The sequence below is a fragment of the Pinus tabuliformis genome, chromosome Q (assembly GCF_031772625.1).
Source record: "Pinus tabuliformis cultivar Carrire ecotype Pingquan chromosome Q, CPIR1, whole genome shotgun sequence".
Taxonomy (NCBI): domain Eukaryota; kingdom Viridiplantae; phylum Streptophyta; class Pinopsida; order Pinales; family Pinaceae; genus Pinus; species Pinus tabuliformis.
The window spans coordinates 656,935,654-656,951,349 of NC_142296.1; positions in this window are offsets into that span (position 1 = coordinate 656,935,654).

Sequence of the window (15,696 nt, forward strand, 5' to 3'; positions counted from 1 at the left end):
TTAGAGTTATGATGTTGGAGGAATTATTTTAGAAATTTCTGATTATAAAACTCTAATACATATAACATTGGTTCTTTATAATAATAAGAAAATATTTAAACTTTGAAACACATAAGTGATATCCCTTTTAAAAAATTTCGGCGTATTATAATTAGTATCGGAGGACCCCAGATGGTATATTACACTTCTCTTTAGAAAATCAGAGATTCCCTATTGGTGTTTTTGTTATGTGACATGATTCAAAATCCGCGCTCTTTGATTTGCAATAAAGGGATGCACTATGATATTGCGATATACTAATCTTGTAGGTTCTCCGATATCAGAGATAAGAGGTAATCGCATATCAGAACATATGCCTTTAAGGATGAAAAGAGATTTGCGAGTAACTGAGAGTAGTTTTGTTTTTTTCGCTGTAAAGTGTTTTGAAATTATTTGATTTGAATTAGAGTTGTAAAACCATGCTCACATCAATCTCCAAAATATGAACTTGTAAAATTTTTCCATTTTTCTCCTAAACACAAGTGAACATTATATTTTTTTTAGAAAGGGGATTTTTTTTAATTTTAACCGAGTTTTGCAACAACTATTCATAAAACAAAGTAACTATTTTAAAATTGAATAAAAATTATGCTCACTGAAATGAAATCAGAAGGGGCTAGTTCAATATAAAAGGGTTAAAGTTGCACGACATTACAAGTGTTGGACTAGGGGGCTATTTTTTTCATTTATTATAATCAATGAATAATAAAAAATGAGATTTAAAAATAAGATTAAGTCAAATTGAAAAATAAAACAGGACAACAGGATAATAAAAAGTGAAATAACAAATGATGCAAAAGGCAGTTGCAAATACATAGGGGTCCCCATTACCAATATGATAACAATAAAGTCAACTTTGGGGTGTTGTATTTTTTAGCAAAACAATTTGGAAATTTTGTTCAGAGTAGGTTTTGAGTCCTTTTGTTGTTTGGAAAATCCCTGCGAACTTTTGTCGTAAGTCACTCCTTGGAGAGCTAAAAAGAGATTTGGCAGTAATTGAGAACAAATGTTTTAGTTTCTATTTCCCTGACAAGCATTTTTGAAAGTATTTGATTTGAAGCAGAGTTGTAAAAGTATGCTCATATCAATCAGCGAAATGTGAACCTGTAAGTCTCGTTTTTCTTTTTTTTTATAAAGACGAATTCACACAATATTTTTTTTTGTAGAAAGGGGGAAATTTATGGAATTTTAATTGAGTTTTGCAGCAACTATTTGTTAAAAAAAGAAACTAATGTGAAATTGAATTCGAAGTGTGCTTATTGAAACGGAATAAAAAGGGGCTAGATGCAGTGATCAGACTATGGGTGGCTATAAAGACTTTGATGTTAGTATGGATTACTATTCCTACCTACGCTTGATGTAAGCATTGCCTTGCCTGCAAGAGTAGTGGCTGAAGGAAAATGGTGGAGAGATTTGAAGATCAACTAATGTTCGAACTCTGGAGATAACAGTGAATGTTAATCCTTGTCGGTCTATGTTGCCAATGTCCACTGTCGCCTTTGGTAATGTCATTCCTTGCGATTTATGTATTGTCAAACCTCATGCCATTCGAAGGGGATTTTTTTGAGAGACCCTCACATTATTGAGGGAAGTGGAACATAAGATGGGTTGAAGGCATCCCATGGAAAGCCTTTGTATTGGAATAAGTTAACAACAACAAAGGATGGTAATTGAGGGGGTTTTGATCCAGCTGCATAGAAAATTGAAATTACTTTTCCAAGTGCTACGTTTACAAGACCTACTTCAACCCACAAATTACATGTGAGGAAAACCTATTTTCATTGAAAATAAGAAATTTTGCATCCAAATGTTCATCTTCTTTGTGTGCACTAGTAGGATGGTGGTTCCTTTTCTATGCGTAGCATCATGCAATTGGCATGATCAATTTTTTGAGCATTTGTTTTTTATGCAATTCGACAACTAGGTTGGTTCGATATAGGTGTATTGCATTGTCAAATTCCTGTTGCTCATACTTTGACAAAAAGGAATTTGTCCTTGACTTGAGAAGGTTCCAGTCTTCTATTGTTGGTGCTTCATTTCTAAGACTCATGAGCAATTTTTGGAATGAAATTTGAGGAGGGTTCGTCCCTTATTGATGAAAGATGGTAGATAGTGTGATGACCATGTGAAAGGTGTGCCAAAGGGAATTTCCATGTGATGTCCCAACAAAAATGGGAATTTCCTTCACAAGATGTAGTTTCTGAAGATCACCAACAAGTATGATATACCAATTATGGAAAGGAACATTCTGATATGAAGGAAATACCTCCCTAAAGTGAACATCTATGTGTGAAAGAAGTTTAGGGCCAATAAAGCCCATTTCATCGATTAAAATGTATTTGACATGATGAAGTTTTTCTTGAAGATATAAAAGTGGTTGGCCCACAAGAGGATGCTTTGAAACAAAAGGAATGCAAAGGGAAGACTGGATTGTAAGCGCCTTTATGTTAAACAATGCAACACCTGTTGGAGCGAGTAGGAGCAATGGACTTGAATTAGCAAGAGATTCAACAAGAAATTATCTTTTAGGCAATAAATTAAATGAGACTTCCTGGTGCCAACAATACCTTAGATGAGAATTCTAAGTGGAAGAATGGAGGAAGTGGTCCTAAAGTGGGTGAGGAAAATGGTGAAAGAAACTTGTTAGGTTGGCGATAGTGAGGTGAGCGAGCGGGGAACTGGAGACAGGTTAGAATGGATTTGCGTGGATGAGCGACTAAATTCTATGAAACATATAGTCATCTCTTGCAAAGGGAGAGGGATGGTAGTATGGGCCCAATTGTGGTTAGAGTCAAAGTCGTGATGTCCAATCATGTCAATGTCATCAATTTCCACATTGTTTCTAGGGTGTAGCTAAGAAAGGAATTGCCATTCATCGATGTCTATGGATTCAGGGGGGTTCAACATATCATTCATGGAGGTGCCAACAGAGCAAGGGGAAAGGGGGGTTTTAGGGGCTCAATGAACATGCCATGGAAAATACTCTTATCTTTTTTGCTTCCAATGTGAAATGATTGCTTCATCAATGGAGCCTATGTATGATCAGAGTGTGTGAAAAGGGAAGTATACAAGTGATTCACTCCAGTAGAAAGAAGTTGTTAGGTCGAGCAAGTCATCAGGGAAAAGACCCCAGGTTCAGGCACAGAAGGCTAACAATGGTCTTCTATAGTCTAGGACAGCACTGGTATTTTCACCTTACCCTGAAGGGCAAAGAGTCTCACCTGAAGCGCGTCACCACCAAAAGGGGGGAAGGGCTCAATATGGGATTGAGGGGGTCTAAGCTATACCCAGGCGGTCATACACATATGCGGTCATAAAACATGGAACAAAGATAATGATATCCTCAACTCATACACAAAGACTTATCATATATACCACAAAACTAACAACATACTAGTGTTGATCTATCAAGCACCAACCTCATGTAACAAGGGGACTAATTAAAATTTTGATAATCCATAATACAAGATGTGCAATACACTTATGGATCTTAACATTCATCAACTCAAATTACATTAAAGTATCAGAACATAATACATTATAACTTGGCCCTTGGCTATCAACAATATAGAGAATCCCAGCTTAGTATCTCGGGTCAGATCTACTCTGCAACACAGCTCCTTAGTTCCTAGCCCTTCCTGCTTCTGCTTTGGTGTCTGTGTACCTCCTCAGTGGCCCAATCCTTCAGTGTCTCAGCAATAGCCCTGATGATCAATGAAACCTAGCAACAATAGTAGCAACACCTCTAACAACTGATAATCAACCCCTTCCTTTCTATTCTTCCTCTCTTTATATCCTTCTTAGCTTCCTGGACTGCCAGTTCTCCCTCAACTACTTGCTTCCTTGAATGCCTCTTTCCTTTCCCATTTCCTTAACTACCTTTTCCTTCTGCTGCCACCTTACCATCACCTTCCCACAACTACTCATTCCACCACCCAACGATTGCTTCCATTTGTCCTTTCCTGCCCTATGGTTGGTTAAAACTGGTCAAAACTCCTCAAAATTAACGAAGGCTCCAACAGGCCCTGACCACAATTTCTTGACTTGTTCCCGAGTCAAGTCATTTTGACATCTAGTGGCTATGTTTCTGTTTCCCTAGGTTCTATGGGTGGTGAATGTGTTGCTACCAGCACTATTTCCACTGTCTGTTGTGCCAGGACCTCTGTTGCTATGATACCTTCTTGCGGAATAGGGATTCCTTCCATTTCCAACCTAGCATGTGCTATGGAATTTACTTCTATGCCCCTTTACTAACCTTGTGACTCCTCTGTTCCAAATCAAGGCTCCAACTCAGGGACTGTTGTTGTGGTCTTTTGCCTGAATTCGTTTTATCGCTAGATGGCGAAGCTCCAGTTTGCGAGGATCATGTATGCGATCTGTGTAAATGTCTCGACTGTTTGATATGTCAAGGTTGTCAGCCGTTGGAATTGTAGGTCGTTCAATTGTTGGCTGCTTGAGTTGCATGCCTCTTTCAATTGCAGGACCTGCATCTGCACTGGGGGCCGCAAGTCTCAGATTACCCTCTTCATCCTCGTGGACTCCTCCTCAATTGATTCAACCTGGGCTTGGAGGATGTCAATTTTTTCATTTAGTTACTGGAGCTAAACAAGATCTATGCATGCCCTTGTGCTGGAAAATAGAGACTTAATCTACTCTCATAACGGGTAGACTTGGTGATTATTTAGAGCTAAAATTCCCGACTAGTCATGGACTTTTCCCATTAAGGCATATTCATCAGTGAGGGCGTCAGATAGTGCTTGTTTCTTTATCTCTAACTCTCGCATCTTGCTTTCAACTAAACATGCATATATTTCCACAGGGTCTAGTAGTGCAGACCTTACAGTCTCTATCTTCTTCTTCATCTCTGCATTTGTGGTTGCCAGGTGTACGCATGCCATCTGTATGTGACTGCAGCAGTCGATCAAGAGTAGGCAGACATGTCCACCAGTGCTTCCATGTTGGCTTCGACGATTGTTGGCCACATGGTTTGGAATCTCTGCGTAAGATGATTAAACTTGTGCTTGCAACCCTATATTTGCCTCTTGCAGGTGATCGCGTTCTTCAGTCACTGTGAGTAATTGCATCATCTAATGCTCATGCTCCTTAATCAATTTCTCATGTAGGCCCTTGGCCTTGTGGGCGGCTTGCTGAGTGAAAGAAAATAACTAGGTTGATGACCAGTGATACAATGTATCAACCCTCATGGTGTCTGGTTTTGGAAACTGTTGTTGTAAGGGTATGCTGCTTGCAATGGATTTATCAAAATGTGAGGCGGGTGAATGCTCTTGCTGGAATGGTTTTTGTGATGGCGGGGTGAACTGTGGTGTGGGTTGGGTGATACTAGGGTTCGGTGGGACTGTGATTTTTATAGTGGTGCAGGTAGGTACGAGCCAGTCCTTTCTCCCTACCAACTAGAATCTAGTCATCTTCTAGTCAGTGGGTCCAATCCTAGCATTGGTGTTCTACTCTCAGTAGGTGGCATTTCTAAAGTCAAGGTGGTACCTTCCTTCTGGCTAATTGATTGAATTTCTTCTTCCACAGATATTCTCCTGTGGCCAAGGGAGAAGAGCTCGGACACCATTGTGGAAGTGGAAGCTATTTGCCGGGATGACTCCCACAACTAATGCATTACAGTGGTTGTCATGTTGGGGATTTCCTCGACTATGGCAGTTGTGGGAATTTGATGCTCGACCTCAACAGTGAGATCATCGACTAGGGCTGGGGCACTAACTTTCGGCTTTTTGGTGGTAAACTTTTAGACTTGGGGGGTGTGTATAACTCACTTCTTTTGTGGTTTGGGCACTGGCATCCTGGAGAGGGCCTGGGCTACACTCGTGGGAGGTGTCGTTGGGAGGGGTCTCTTTATAATTGGGAACAACATAGTTGAACCTTGAAAATGTTTGGGATATTCACCCTCACCTAAGTCGAAGCTTACAATTGTCCACCTTACCTCAAACATTTTCTCCTCCATTTGGTGCAGCATTGGTTAGAGTACTTTTGTTGCTACCTTTCTGATGTTGTTTTCTGCCCCCTCTTCTTCTTGGCTTTGTGGTACCATAGCTCTAAACATGTATGTGGGCTTCCCCTCTGTTATTTCGTATGCTACTCCCGACCATGACTCTACTTCTTTGCGCAAAGCCTCCTATGTCAGACTAAATCTTTGTGGCCTTAACTTAAATGTGGTGGGTTTTACACATCGTGGTCTGAGATAATTATGCGCATGTGAAGCCCCAAACTAGAGGTCACCCGAAAACTCATCCAAGAGAGTCCTGGGTATTCTCTCCGCAGACTGAATGGCATCCACCATCTGTGCATACCAGCTCCTGAAGGGTGTTTCATTGATTTCCTTGATGTTCGAATCCCCCAATGCCATCCATGGTTCATATCAAAGTGCAATGGCTGATCTTCAGTAATAGTTTCCATCTGCCTCTCTAGGGGTGGCCTCCACTTCCACATCACTAGTGTCATTACCAAATATCCGAACACAAATATGGTGCTCCATCGGTAAACATATTTGCACACCTCAAAGAGTTCGCTGAGTATAAAGGCTTCCTAGTTGAGTATCTCACCATGGAAGCAGTTTTCTTCTATTGAGACTATGTCTAGGTGTACTCATTTCTTGTGAAGTGCATCATCATCTTGCCTGCAATCAGGTAGCAGGAAAACCAAATGTTATCCTTGTTAATTTTGTCTAGATTTGCACATTTTGCCCCTCACTCCATCCATAGCGGGTGTAGATGTTTTCCTTTGTGAGTTTCTTGCCCCACTTGGCCCTAGCCTATAATGTTGTGTTAATTACATTCCCCATGTTTGCCAACCTGGTCAATCAGTAGATATCCTCGGCATGGATTGGGAATTCTCTATCTAGCCATAGGGAACCTCCATGCATCCTGTTTGCCAATAGATTGGTATACTACATGGTGGCCAACTAGGTGCCGAACACAGGAAGATTTCTCAAGCTGAACAATGTGGATTTCTGTAGCCCTTTGAAGTCTGCCCTGATTCTGGAGGCCTTGGTGCCATCCTCCCATTGAAATTCTTCTGCATATACCTCCCTCTTCATGGCTGGGAATTGGAACCCGTCTGTGAAGTCATTGTCGATGAGGTTCAACCAGTCGTATTTCCCATACAAGTTGTCCATAACTTTGATTCTTGCATCTAGAGAAATTTTTGGAACTGATGTGATTCTCTTGGCCATTATTCCCCTTCTTCTGTAGACAATTTGCACTGGTGGTCTTCTGTTTCTCCTGTCCTGCTTCTGTTCTTTTGAGTTCTTCTGAAATCCTTCTTATGTTTGAAATTCTACCATTCCCTGCGTTGTTCTGAGAATTATGTATTTGTTTCTGACATGACATCCCCTAATTTATGAGGCTTTAATCAACTAATTACTCCAACAACCTTTCCATGTATTCTAGCTATCTCTTTGCCATTGTCGGCTGATTGGTACGTGCCAACTATGGCATGGGCTCGAAACGTATAGAGTGGGCTACATGGCGTCTTTATTATGATGTGATGGGCTTATTTATTAACTAATTCTATGCTTAATGGGAAAGATTTTTTGACGCTATATTGACAGTTTCCTTATTGATTAATTAATCAAGAAATTACTATTGGTACAACAGATGGGATAGGTGTGTGTGCGGCCATCAATTTTGGGAAAAGTTTGAACCTACATGGATTTTTCTGATAGTGCTTGACATGCATGGCCATTGTTCCTACCAACTAGGCCTGCTAACTCTACTGACACTACCTCCCTCATCCACAAATATGTTGCGGTATCTGTCTACTAACCGCAACCTTATTATAAATGTTGAATTTTTTATTTATTTTTTTACTTGTGGAAAGGTTTCAAGTGTGCGCCATTCACCCATCCTGGCAGTAGGACTCCATCCAGTTGTGTGAGTCTCACTGTACCTAATTCCCTTATATGTGAAATTATGAATGGGCCTGACTAATGCATTTGTAATTTTCCTGGGAACTTGAGGAACTTACTATCATAGAGGAGCACTTGGTCACCAATGGTGAACGATTTCTTCTTGATGTGCCTATCATGCCAAGTCTTCTGTCTTCATTTCTCGACAAATTGATGGAACTCCGCCAGGAACTGCATTTCATCGAGCTCTAACAGTTGGCTGAGTCTGTCCCACAAGGCATTGCTATCTGTCATTCCTATTTCTTCTGAAATAAACATCTTGGGTAGTAAAAACTTTGCTGGCACCACCACCTCTCTATCGTATACCAGCTGAAACGGAGTTTGTTTGTGGAGTCTTTTAACTATTTTTCCATATGCCCAGAGCATCACTAGAATTCTTTCATCCCAATCATCTCTATTGGCTGATACGATTTTGGTTAGCCCTTTTTCCAGTATTTTGTTGAATGCTTCTATTGCACCGTTTGCTTGTGGATGGTAAGGGCTACTCTTGTGGTGTTGTACCATAAAAGTTGTTAATAGGACCTGGATTGTCTCGTTTAGGAAGTGTGTACCTTGGTCGCTTGTGAGACTCCTTGGGCATCCAAACTTTGAGATGATGTTTTCAAAAATGAAGCGTGTTGCTGTTTTTGCTGTGCAGTCTTTCACTGGCATGGCTTCTGCCCATCTTGACAAGTACTTTGTGGCGTAATTATGTATCGGGATTTGGTGTGACATGCTAGTGGGGATATTGGCCCAATGAAGTCTACCGCCCAATTATCAAAAAATTGTACCGTATGGATCGGGTCCAGTGGTAGCTCATTACGTCGAGAAGGCCTTCCAACTCTTTGACAGACATTACATTGATTGACGAATACCTTCGAATCCTTATGTACCATAGGCCACCATATTCCCGCTTGTAATATTTTCCTTACCATTGCCTTATCCCCTACATGTCCACTCACAACCCTTACATGACACTCCCATAAGATATCTTCTCTTTCATGTTGTAGGACATAGCATCTAAGTATCTGGTCTAAACCCATTTTGTAAAGGTGTCTTGCTATGAGATGGTAATCCACTGCACGGACCACCAGGTGCCTTTTCTACATTATAGTGTAGTCCTATGGAAAATTGTCTATTGTGAGCAGAGTAGCAATTTCTTGCACGTGGTCGGGTATAACTTCTATCCTGAACAAATCAGCATCGAGTAACCGGTCGTCTTTTGCTCCATCGCTCTCCCCTATCTCCAAATGAGAAAGGTGATTAGGGCCTACATTTAGTCTGCCTAGCTTAACAACTATTTGAATCGTGAACTCTTGAAACAATGATAGCCACCTGCATATCCTTCCCTCCAGTACGGGCTTGTTTACTAGGTATTTCAGTGTAGAATGATCTGTGAAAAATTTGAATAGCGCTCCCAGAAAGTAGTGCCTAAAATTTTGTAGAGAGTAGACCATTTTTAGAGCCACTCGTTCTATTGTTGTATAATTATTTTCCACCGTGGAGAGCTTTCTGCTTGCATAGTACACTGGATGATCCATCGTATCTCCTAGTTACACTTGGACTTCTCCTAGTGCTATTCCAGATGCATCAATATGTACATGGAACATTTTGTTCCAGTCAAGGTATACTAAGATGGGCGCACTTACTAACCTTTCTTTTAGTTTGTCAAGTGCTACTTGAAAATCTATTGTCCAGATAAATTCCTCTATCTTTTTAGTAGTCTCTCCATGGGGGCTATTATGGTTGCATAGTTTCTGATGAGCCTTCTGTAGTACCCCATATGGACTAGAGTTTCTCTTAATTTCTTTATGTTGCAGGGTGGTTCCATGTGGATGATTGTTTCTATTTTAGCGGGGTCCACGTAGATTCCATCTTTGCACACAATACGGCCTAGTAGGGTTCCAAAGGGAACTGCGAAAATGCACTTCTTCAAATTTAAAGAGATCTATAATTGTTTGCATCTTTCAAACATTACTCTCAACAGGCTGGTGTGCTTTTTCAGTAGCCTGTACAATATCAATTCATCCATGTAGACTTCTAGGAACTTATGAATATAGTCTCGGAAAGCTACTATTACAATCCTTGAAAAGACTGTTGGCGCATTCTTCAATCCAAATGGCATGACATTGTATGCGTACGACCCCCACTCCATCGTGAATGTTGTTTTCCTTTTATCTTCTTTGGCTATTCGAACCTGGTGATAGCCCAAGAAGCCATTTGTGAATGAGTAAGCCTCATTCCTCATGACATTATCTAGGACTTCATCACTGAAGGGTGTGGGGAATGGGTTGTGCACGCACACATTTTTTAGGCTTCTATAGTTGACACATACTCTAATCTCGGCCACATCCTTCGTGTTTTGAATCACTATAGGGCTTATCCAGTCAGCCTCCTCAACCGAAAAAATGATTCCTGCATCCAACATTTTATCAATCTTCCTTTTAACATTTTATTTGACCCTTGGGTTCAGCCAATATGGTCTGTGCTTCACTAGTCAGACCCCTGGTTTCAGAACAATTTTCATTTATCCCAAATTACCTTATATCCCCTTGAGCTCAGCTATCGAAGCTGGGAACAGGTCTTGGTACTCTTTTAGCAAGTCAAAAATTTCTTTAGTTGTCTGTTCATCCCAGTATTCTCCTACTAATGCCATCTTGGGTTTATCCTATGTCCCTACATTCTACTTTCTCAGTTTCACTGGTAGGAGATAAGAAGCTTATGTTGAGGGACTATCATAGACCCCCCTTTCTCCCACTGTTTCTTCAAAGGCTAGATGTCTAAGCCCTTCCAATCCATCTTCTTCTAGTTTTGCATCGACTCTGTCGCAGGTTACTAGTTCTGGAGCTTCCATGTCAAATAAGTATTGTAGGAAGTTTTCTTCATGCTCCCCCTCCACTTGCGTCTCTGTGGTGAAAAAAACTCCTTTCACCACTTGAAGCGCTTCCATCATTTTGTCTTCTTTATCCTTGAATGAGAAATCACTGACAAACTGTGTTCTCAAGGCATCCCAAGTAGTTGTCTTCCATTGTAGTTCTTCATGGATGTACCACGCCTGAGGGATGACGCTGAGGGTGTGCATAAAGGCATGCACCCACAGATTCCTTGGCAATCCTTAGCTTTCCCAGTTGGTCGTTCACCTTTTGACATGTTCCTCGGGACTTGAATTCCTTGTGTATTATTTTTGTTCTAGTGGCTGCACTTCCTTCTTGCTAAACCTTTCCTTTAATGCTTTCTTTGCATTCATCTAGTCTTTCAATACATGGCAGTGTGCTTTCCACCACCTTTCTGGTGTTGCCAATAGTGCAATTTCCAGAAAGGGAATTCTCTGGTCTTCTTGTACATCCTGGTCCATCGTGTCCACGAATTGATCTCTTGGTTCAAGGCCAAAATACTTCAGTATGTCATCCTTTCTTATATCTCCCCTTTTACTTGGCTTATCATTGCACATCGTCAGGTTGTTAGTTCGTATCCCCCTGCTGCCATGCATCCCATGCAACTTTTGAACCAGCTTCAGAACTTTGGATGCTCCTCCACCTAATTGATCCTTCGGCTGTAGGATTTATGTAATCTTCCCTCTTTCCTACTATGAGAGTATACAACTGGTCTAACATTCCTGTTTCTTCCCTGTCATCTATTGGTTCTGTGAACCTGGGTCCTTGATAAGGGTCCAGCGGCTGAATGACCCTCAGGTCTTCTACTTCAAATATCAACATTTCCTTTTTCAAATCTATTACAACATAGTTTTCGTATGCCCAATAAATCCCAAGGAGTGTTGGATATGGGTCTTTATCCCCCATAATGTCTGTTACTTCGAACTCAGTGTGTGTTTTTAGTCATGCTACATCAACCTCTACATTCTCCAATCTTGCAATGGGTAGTATGCAGTATTGATTTTCCATTCTCAACTGAATTGGTGAATACTTTAGTTGCGGTTTCCCCATTGCCTCCCAGGTTTTCCAGGGTAGGATGTTTACATCCAATCCCAGATCTAGCATGGTGTCCTTTATCTGGAATCTTGCCACGTGCGCATTGATTCAGAATTCCTTCCTGCTTCTCTTCTTATTCCTCTTTACCCTCTTAGAGGCTTTCTCTAGCCAAACTTCACAGGGTGGTCCCATGTCCTCTCGCTCTACAAATACCATGACTTTCAAGATTTTCCGTAATTCCTTTAGCATGGTATCATCTTCAACAATTTTCAAGAATAGTTGAAACCATTCCCTAATGGGTTGGGCAACAATGGGCCTGCAGACTTGCAGACCTCGAGTGTCCCTATCTTCAGTCATTCCTTCAAAAAATTTGGTTGCTTCTTGGTAATACTACTTCTGGTGATCAGGTTGATACACCTTTTGTGGTGATGCGACTTTGACAATCACGGGGGTTTCCTTAGCATAGCGATCTTCCCTTGTCTTCTTCCCTCCTTGGGTGATTATATTGTTATTTGTTGCGGGGAGACCTTCGTCGGTCCTAGGCTTGACATTCACCAAGTTAGCCCCTCGTTTTTTGGTCCTCTATTCCCATTTCACGATGAGCTCTGGGCAGTATTCTGTCGCATGGGTGTTAACCCTACCCTCTGAACACCATGGTCTTATTGGGAGTGGGCATTCCCTTGTGACATGTCCTTCTTGATCGCAGTTGTAGCACCTTAGGGTCCCTTTACCCCCTGATCTCCCTCTGCATCCATTTCCTCCTTGCCCCCCTCAATTTGCTTCATTGACTCAGAACATGGATCTATCCAGTCTTTCTGCCAGAGCATCTAGTGCCCAGCATTGATCGGCGTGATGAGTAGTCGATGCACAAAACTCATAATAGTTATGATTGGGGATGCTAGAGTACTTTTGCAGCACTAGAAACATCCGTGGCAGGTGTCCATACGTTCTACAAATTTCATAGAAATTTACATTATTCCTTCTTGGGAAGGGTCCTTGCACCTCGATGGCCGCGACCCCTGCGATCGGAGTGGTTCCTGATGACCTCACCACCCCTCCTACTTGGTTAATACCTTGCAGTTGTGGGTACTCCATTGCAATGTGCCCCTCCACCAAGAAATAGGTGCACCAAACATTGGGCCTAGCCAGTCGTACGAGCTGAAGATCCCTCAGCTTCTCACTCAATTTTGCGATCTGGCTTTGCAAACCCATGATTGTTGATTCTTGTGGACTTGTGCCTCCTCAGAACTCGTGGGGATATCTTGCCATCACTTCTATCTGTGATGCTTGCTTTAAAACATCCTATAGGGTTCTTATCTTCTGTTGTGTCAGTGGTGTTCTAGTCAAGGGCAAGAGCGCCTTGATGAACCAGTCTTGTTGATGGTTTGGGTCCAAAGTATAAATTAGCTTGGTAATGGCATCCTTAAACCTTTGCATGAGCTCCCATGTAGTCTCTCCCTCCCTCTGCTTGATTTCCCACAACTCTGACAGCCCTTGCTGATTGGTTTGTAGTACTTTGAATTCTTGCACAAATCCCCTCTTAATGTCATCTATGGTTGGGTTCTGGTTTTACTCCACCCACTTTATGAACCAATGTAGAGCCTATTCCGTAAGCATGGTCTGGAATTCCACCACTCGAACGTTATCCAGAGTCTGGTGGGCTCTCCAGATGGCTTCGTAGAGGTACCAATGTTGCTCCACATCCTCATTCCCATTGCCTGCAAACTCTAGGTATCTTGTAAATGATCCCGCCATACTGTTCTGAATATTAGCTAACAATAAAAAACTATTGGTTCCCAGCTGTAGTGACCCCTGTAGTCCCCAATTATTGTTGTAGCTGGTTCTAGTATCACCCCTAGTGCTGAGACCAGTCCTGTATTTTTCTCACACTCTATATACTCATGCTGCTTTTGTTAAGCTAAAGATAAATTCTTCTAGTTTGTGATAAGGTACCAAGGGAAGGCCAGGGAAAATGCCGCTTATGCTTTGGGGTTGGGGCTACTGAACTTTGGTTGATGTTGGTTCTTCATCGAATAACTTCATCATTCCATCACCCATGTTGTCACTGTCCTCGTGTCAGCATGGATGTCGATTATGTGTTTCTTGTTCTGCAGCCTTTGGGGAGGATTCTTTGTCGGGTCCCGGTTGTGATCCCACATCCGCAACATTCTGAGATAGTCCTCCTCCAGTTCCTATTACAATCCTATTTCCACAACCTACAGGGAATGTCCTTCCTCCTCTTCCAAATTCTGACATCCTTTTGTCCCATCTTCTGGTGCCCTAGCGTCCTCTTCCCCCTTCATCTCAGCTTGGGGTCTTTCCATCACCACTCCTATAAGGCAAGACCCTCTCCTTTTCCCTAGGGCTCGAGCTTCTCTTACCTGCCACTTATATGCTAACAGTGCCATTCTCTGTGCTCTAACATCCCTCACTTTCTTTAATCCTTCTGCATCCATCCCCCTGCAGCACCCTTATCCCCTTGTGGGAAGAATTTTCCCATTCAATTCCTTCCCCCGATACTGATGTCTTACACTTCCATCCTGACAGTGGCTAGAGATATCATTCCCTCTTATACAAAAAACATCTTAATCCATGTTAGGATTTCTCCTATCAATTCCCCCCTTAGCTCGGAGTTGAACACTGCCTCCGCCTTTAAGTAGGACTGATAGCTTTCTGCAGCAAACTCGACTACGTACCCTTCTACAGTAGTCTCACCTAGAAATCAACTACTCTCGTCTGGTAGTTATCCAGTTGTTGTAATAGTGCAGTCTCGGATGAAGTCCAACTATGGCAGGCTCTCGCTGGTTCGCTCGAAGTACTTTGTCACTTTAGTTCCCTCAACCAATTGTACAAGTTCTCAGGGAATTTGCACTAGATGATGTCAAAGTCATAACCCAACATATTTGCGACCCATTTTTTCTGTTCTTATAAAGATAATAGTTGTTCTAAAAGGTATTTAAGACTATCATGATCCATTTTTACCTTGAAGTGTCTTCCCATTTGGTAAGGTCACCATTTCTTAAGTGCATGTAGTATTGCCAACATTTCCTTCTCATAAATAGCTTGCTTGAGATGTAGCAATATAAATACCCAATCACCTACATCAAAAAAAATTTCACTACGATGTTGATCTACTTGTTGTTTCATTTGATTTTGCACCCAAGTGGTGTTATCCTTTAAAAGTTGGAGAACTTGTTGTTGATGCTCGATGTGATCTTTCACTGCTTGAACCCTTTTCTTCTTGATATTTCCTTCAATCTTGAGAGTTTGAGGAGTGGTAATTTCTTCCAATGCTTTACAAGATATGGTCAAATTCATTCCTTGATGCTCGATGTGATCTTTCACTTCTTGAACATTTTTTTTCTTGATATGTCCTTCTATCTGGATAGTTTGAGGAGTGGTAATTCTGGCCAATGCATTACAAGATATGGTTGGATTCATTTCTTCTTTCTTGATGTGATCTTTCACTTCTTGAACCTTTTTATTCTTGATATGTCCTTCTATATTGATAGTTTGAGGAGTGGTAATTCCATCCAATGCATTACAATACATGGTCAGATTCATTTCTTCTTTCTCGATGTGATCTTTCACTTCTTGAACCTTTTTCTTCTTGATATGTCCTTCTATCTTGAGAGTTTTAGAAGTGGTAATTCTTTCTAATGCTTTACAAGATATGGTCGGATTCATTTCTTCTTTCTCTGGGGTTGGTTCCTGGTGTATATACTCTTCTTTTGATGTTTCTTGATCCTTTTCTTACTTCTCTCCACAATCAATGTAAAATAATTTCTTCTCAGCACACTTATGACCTTTAATGTA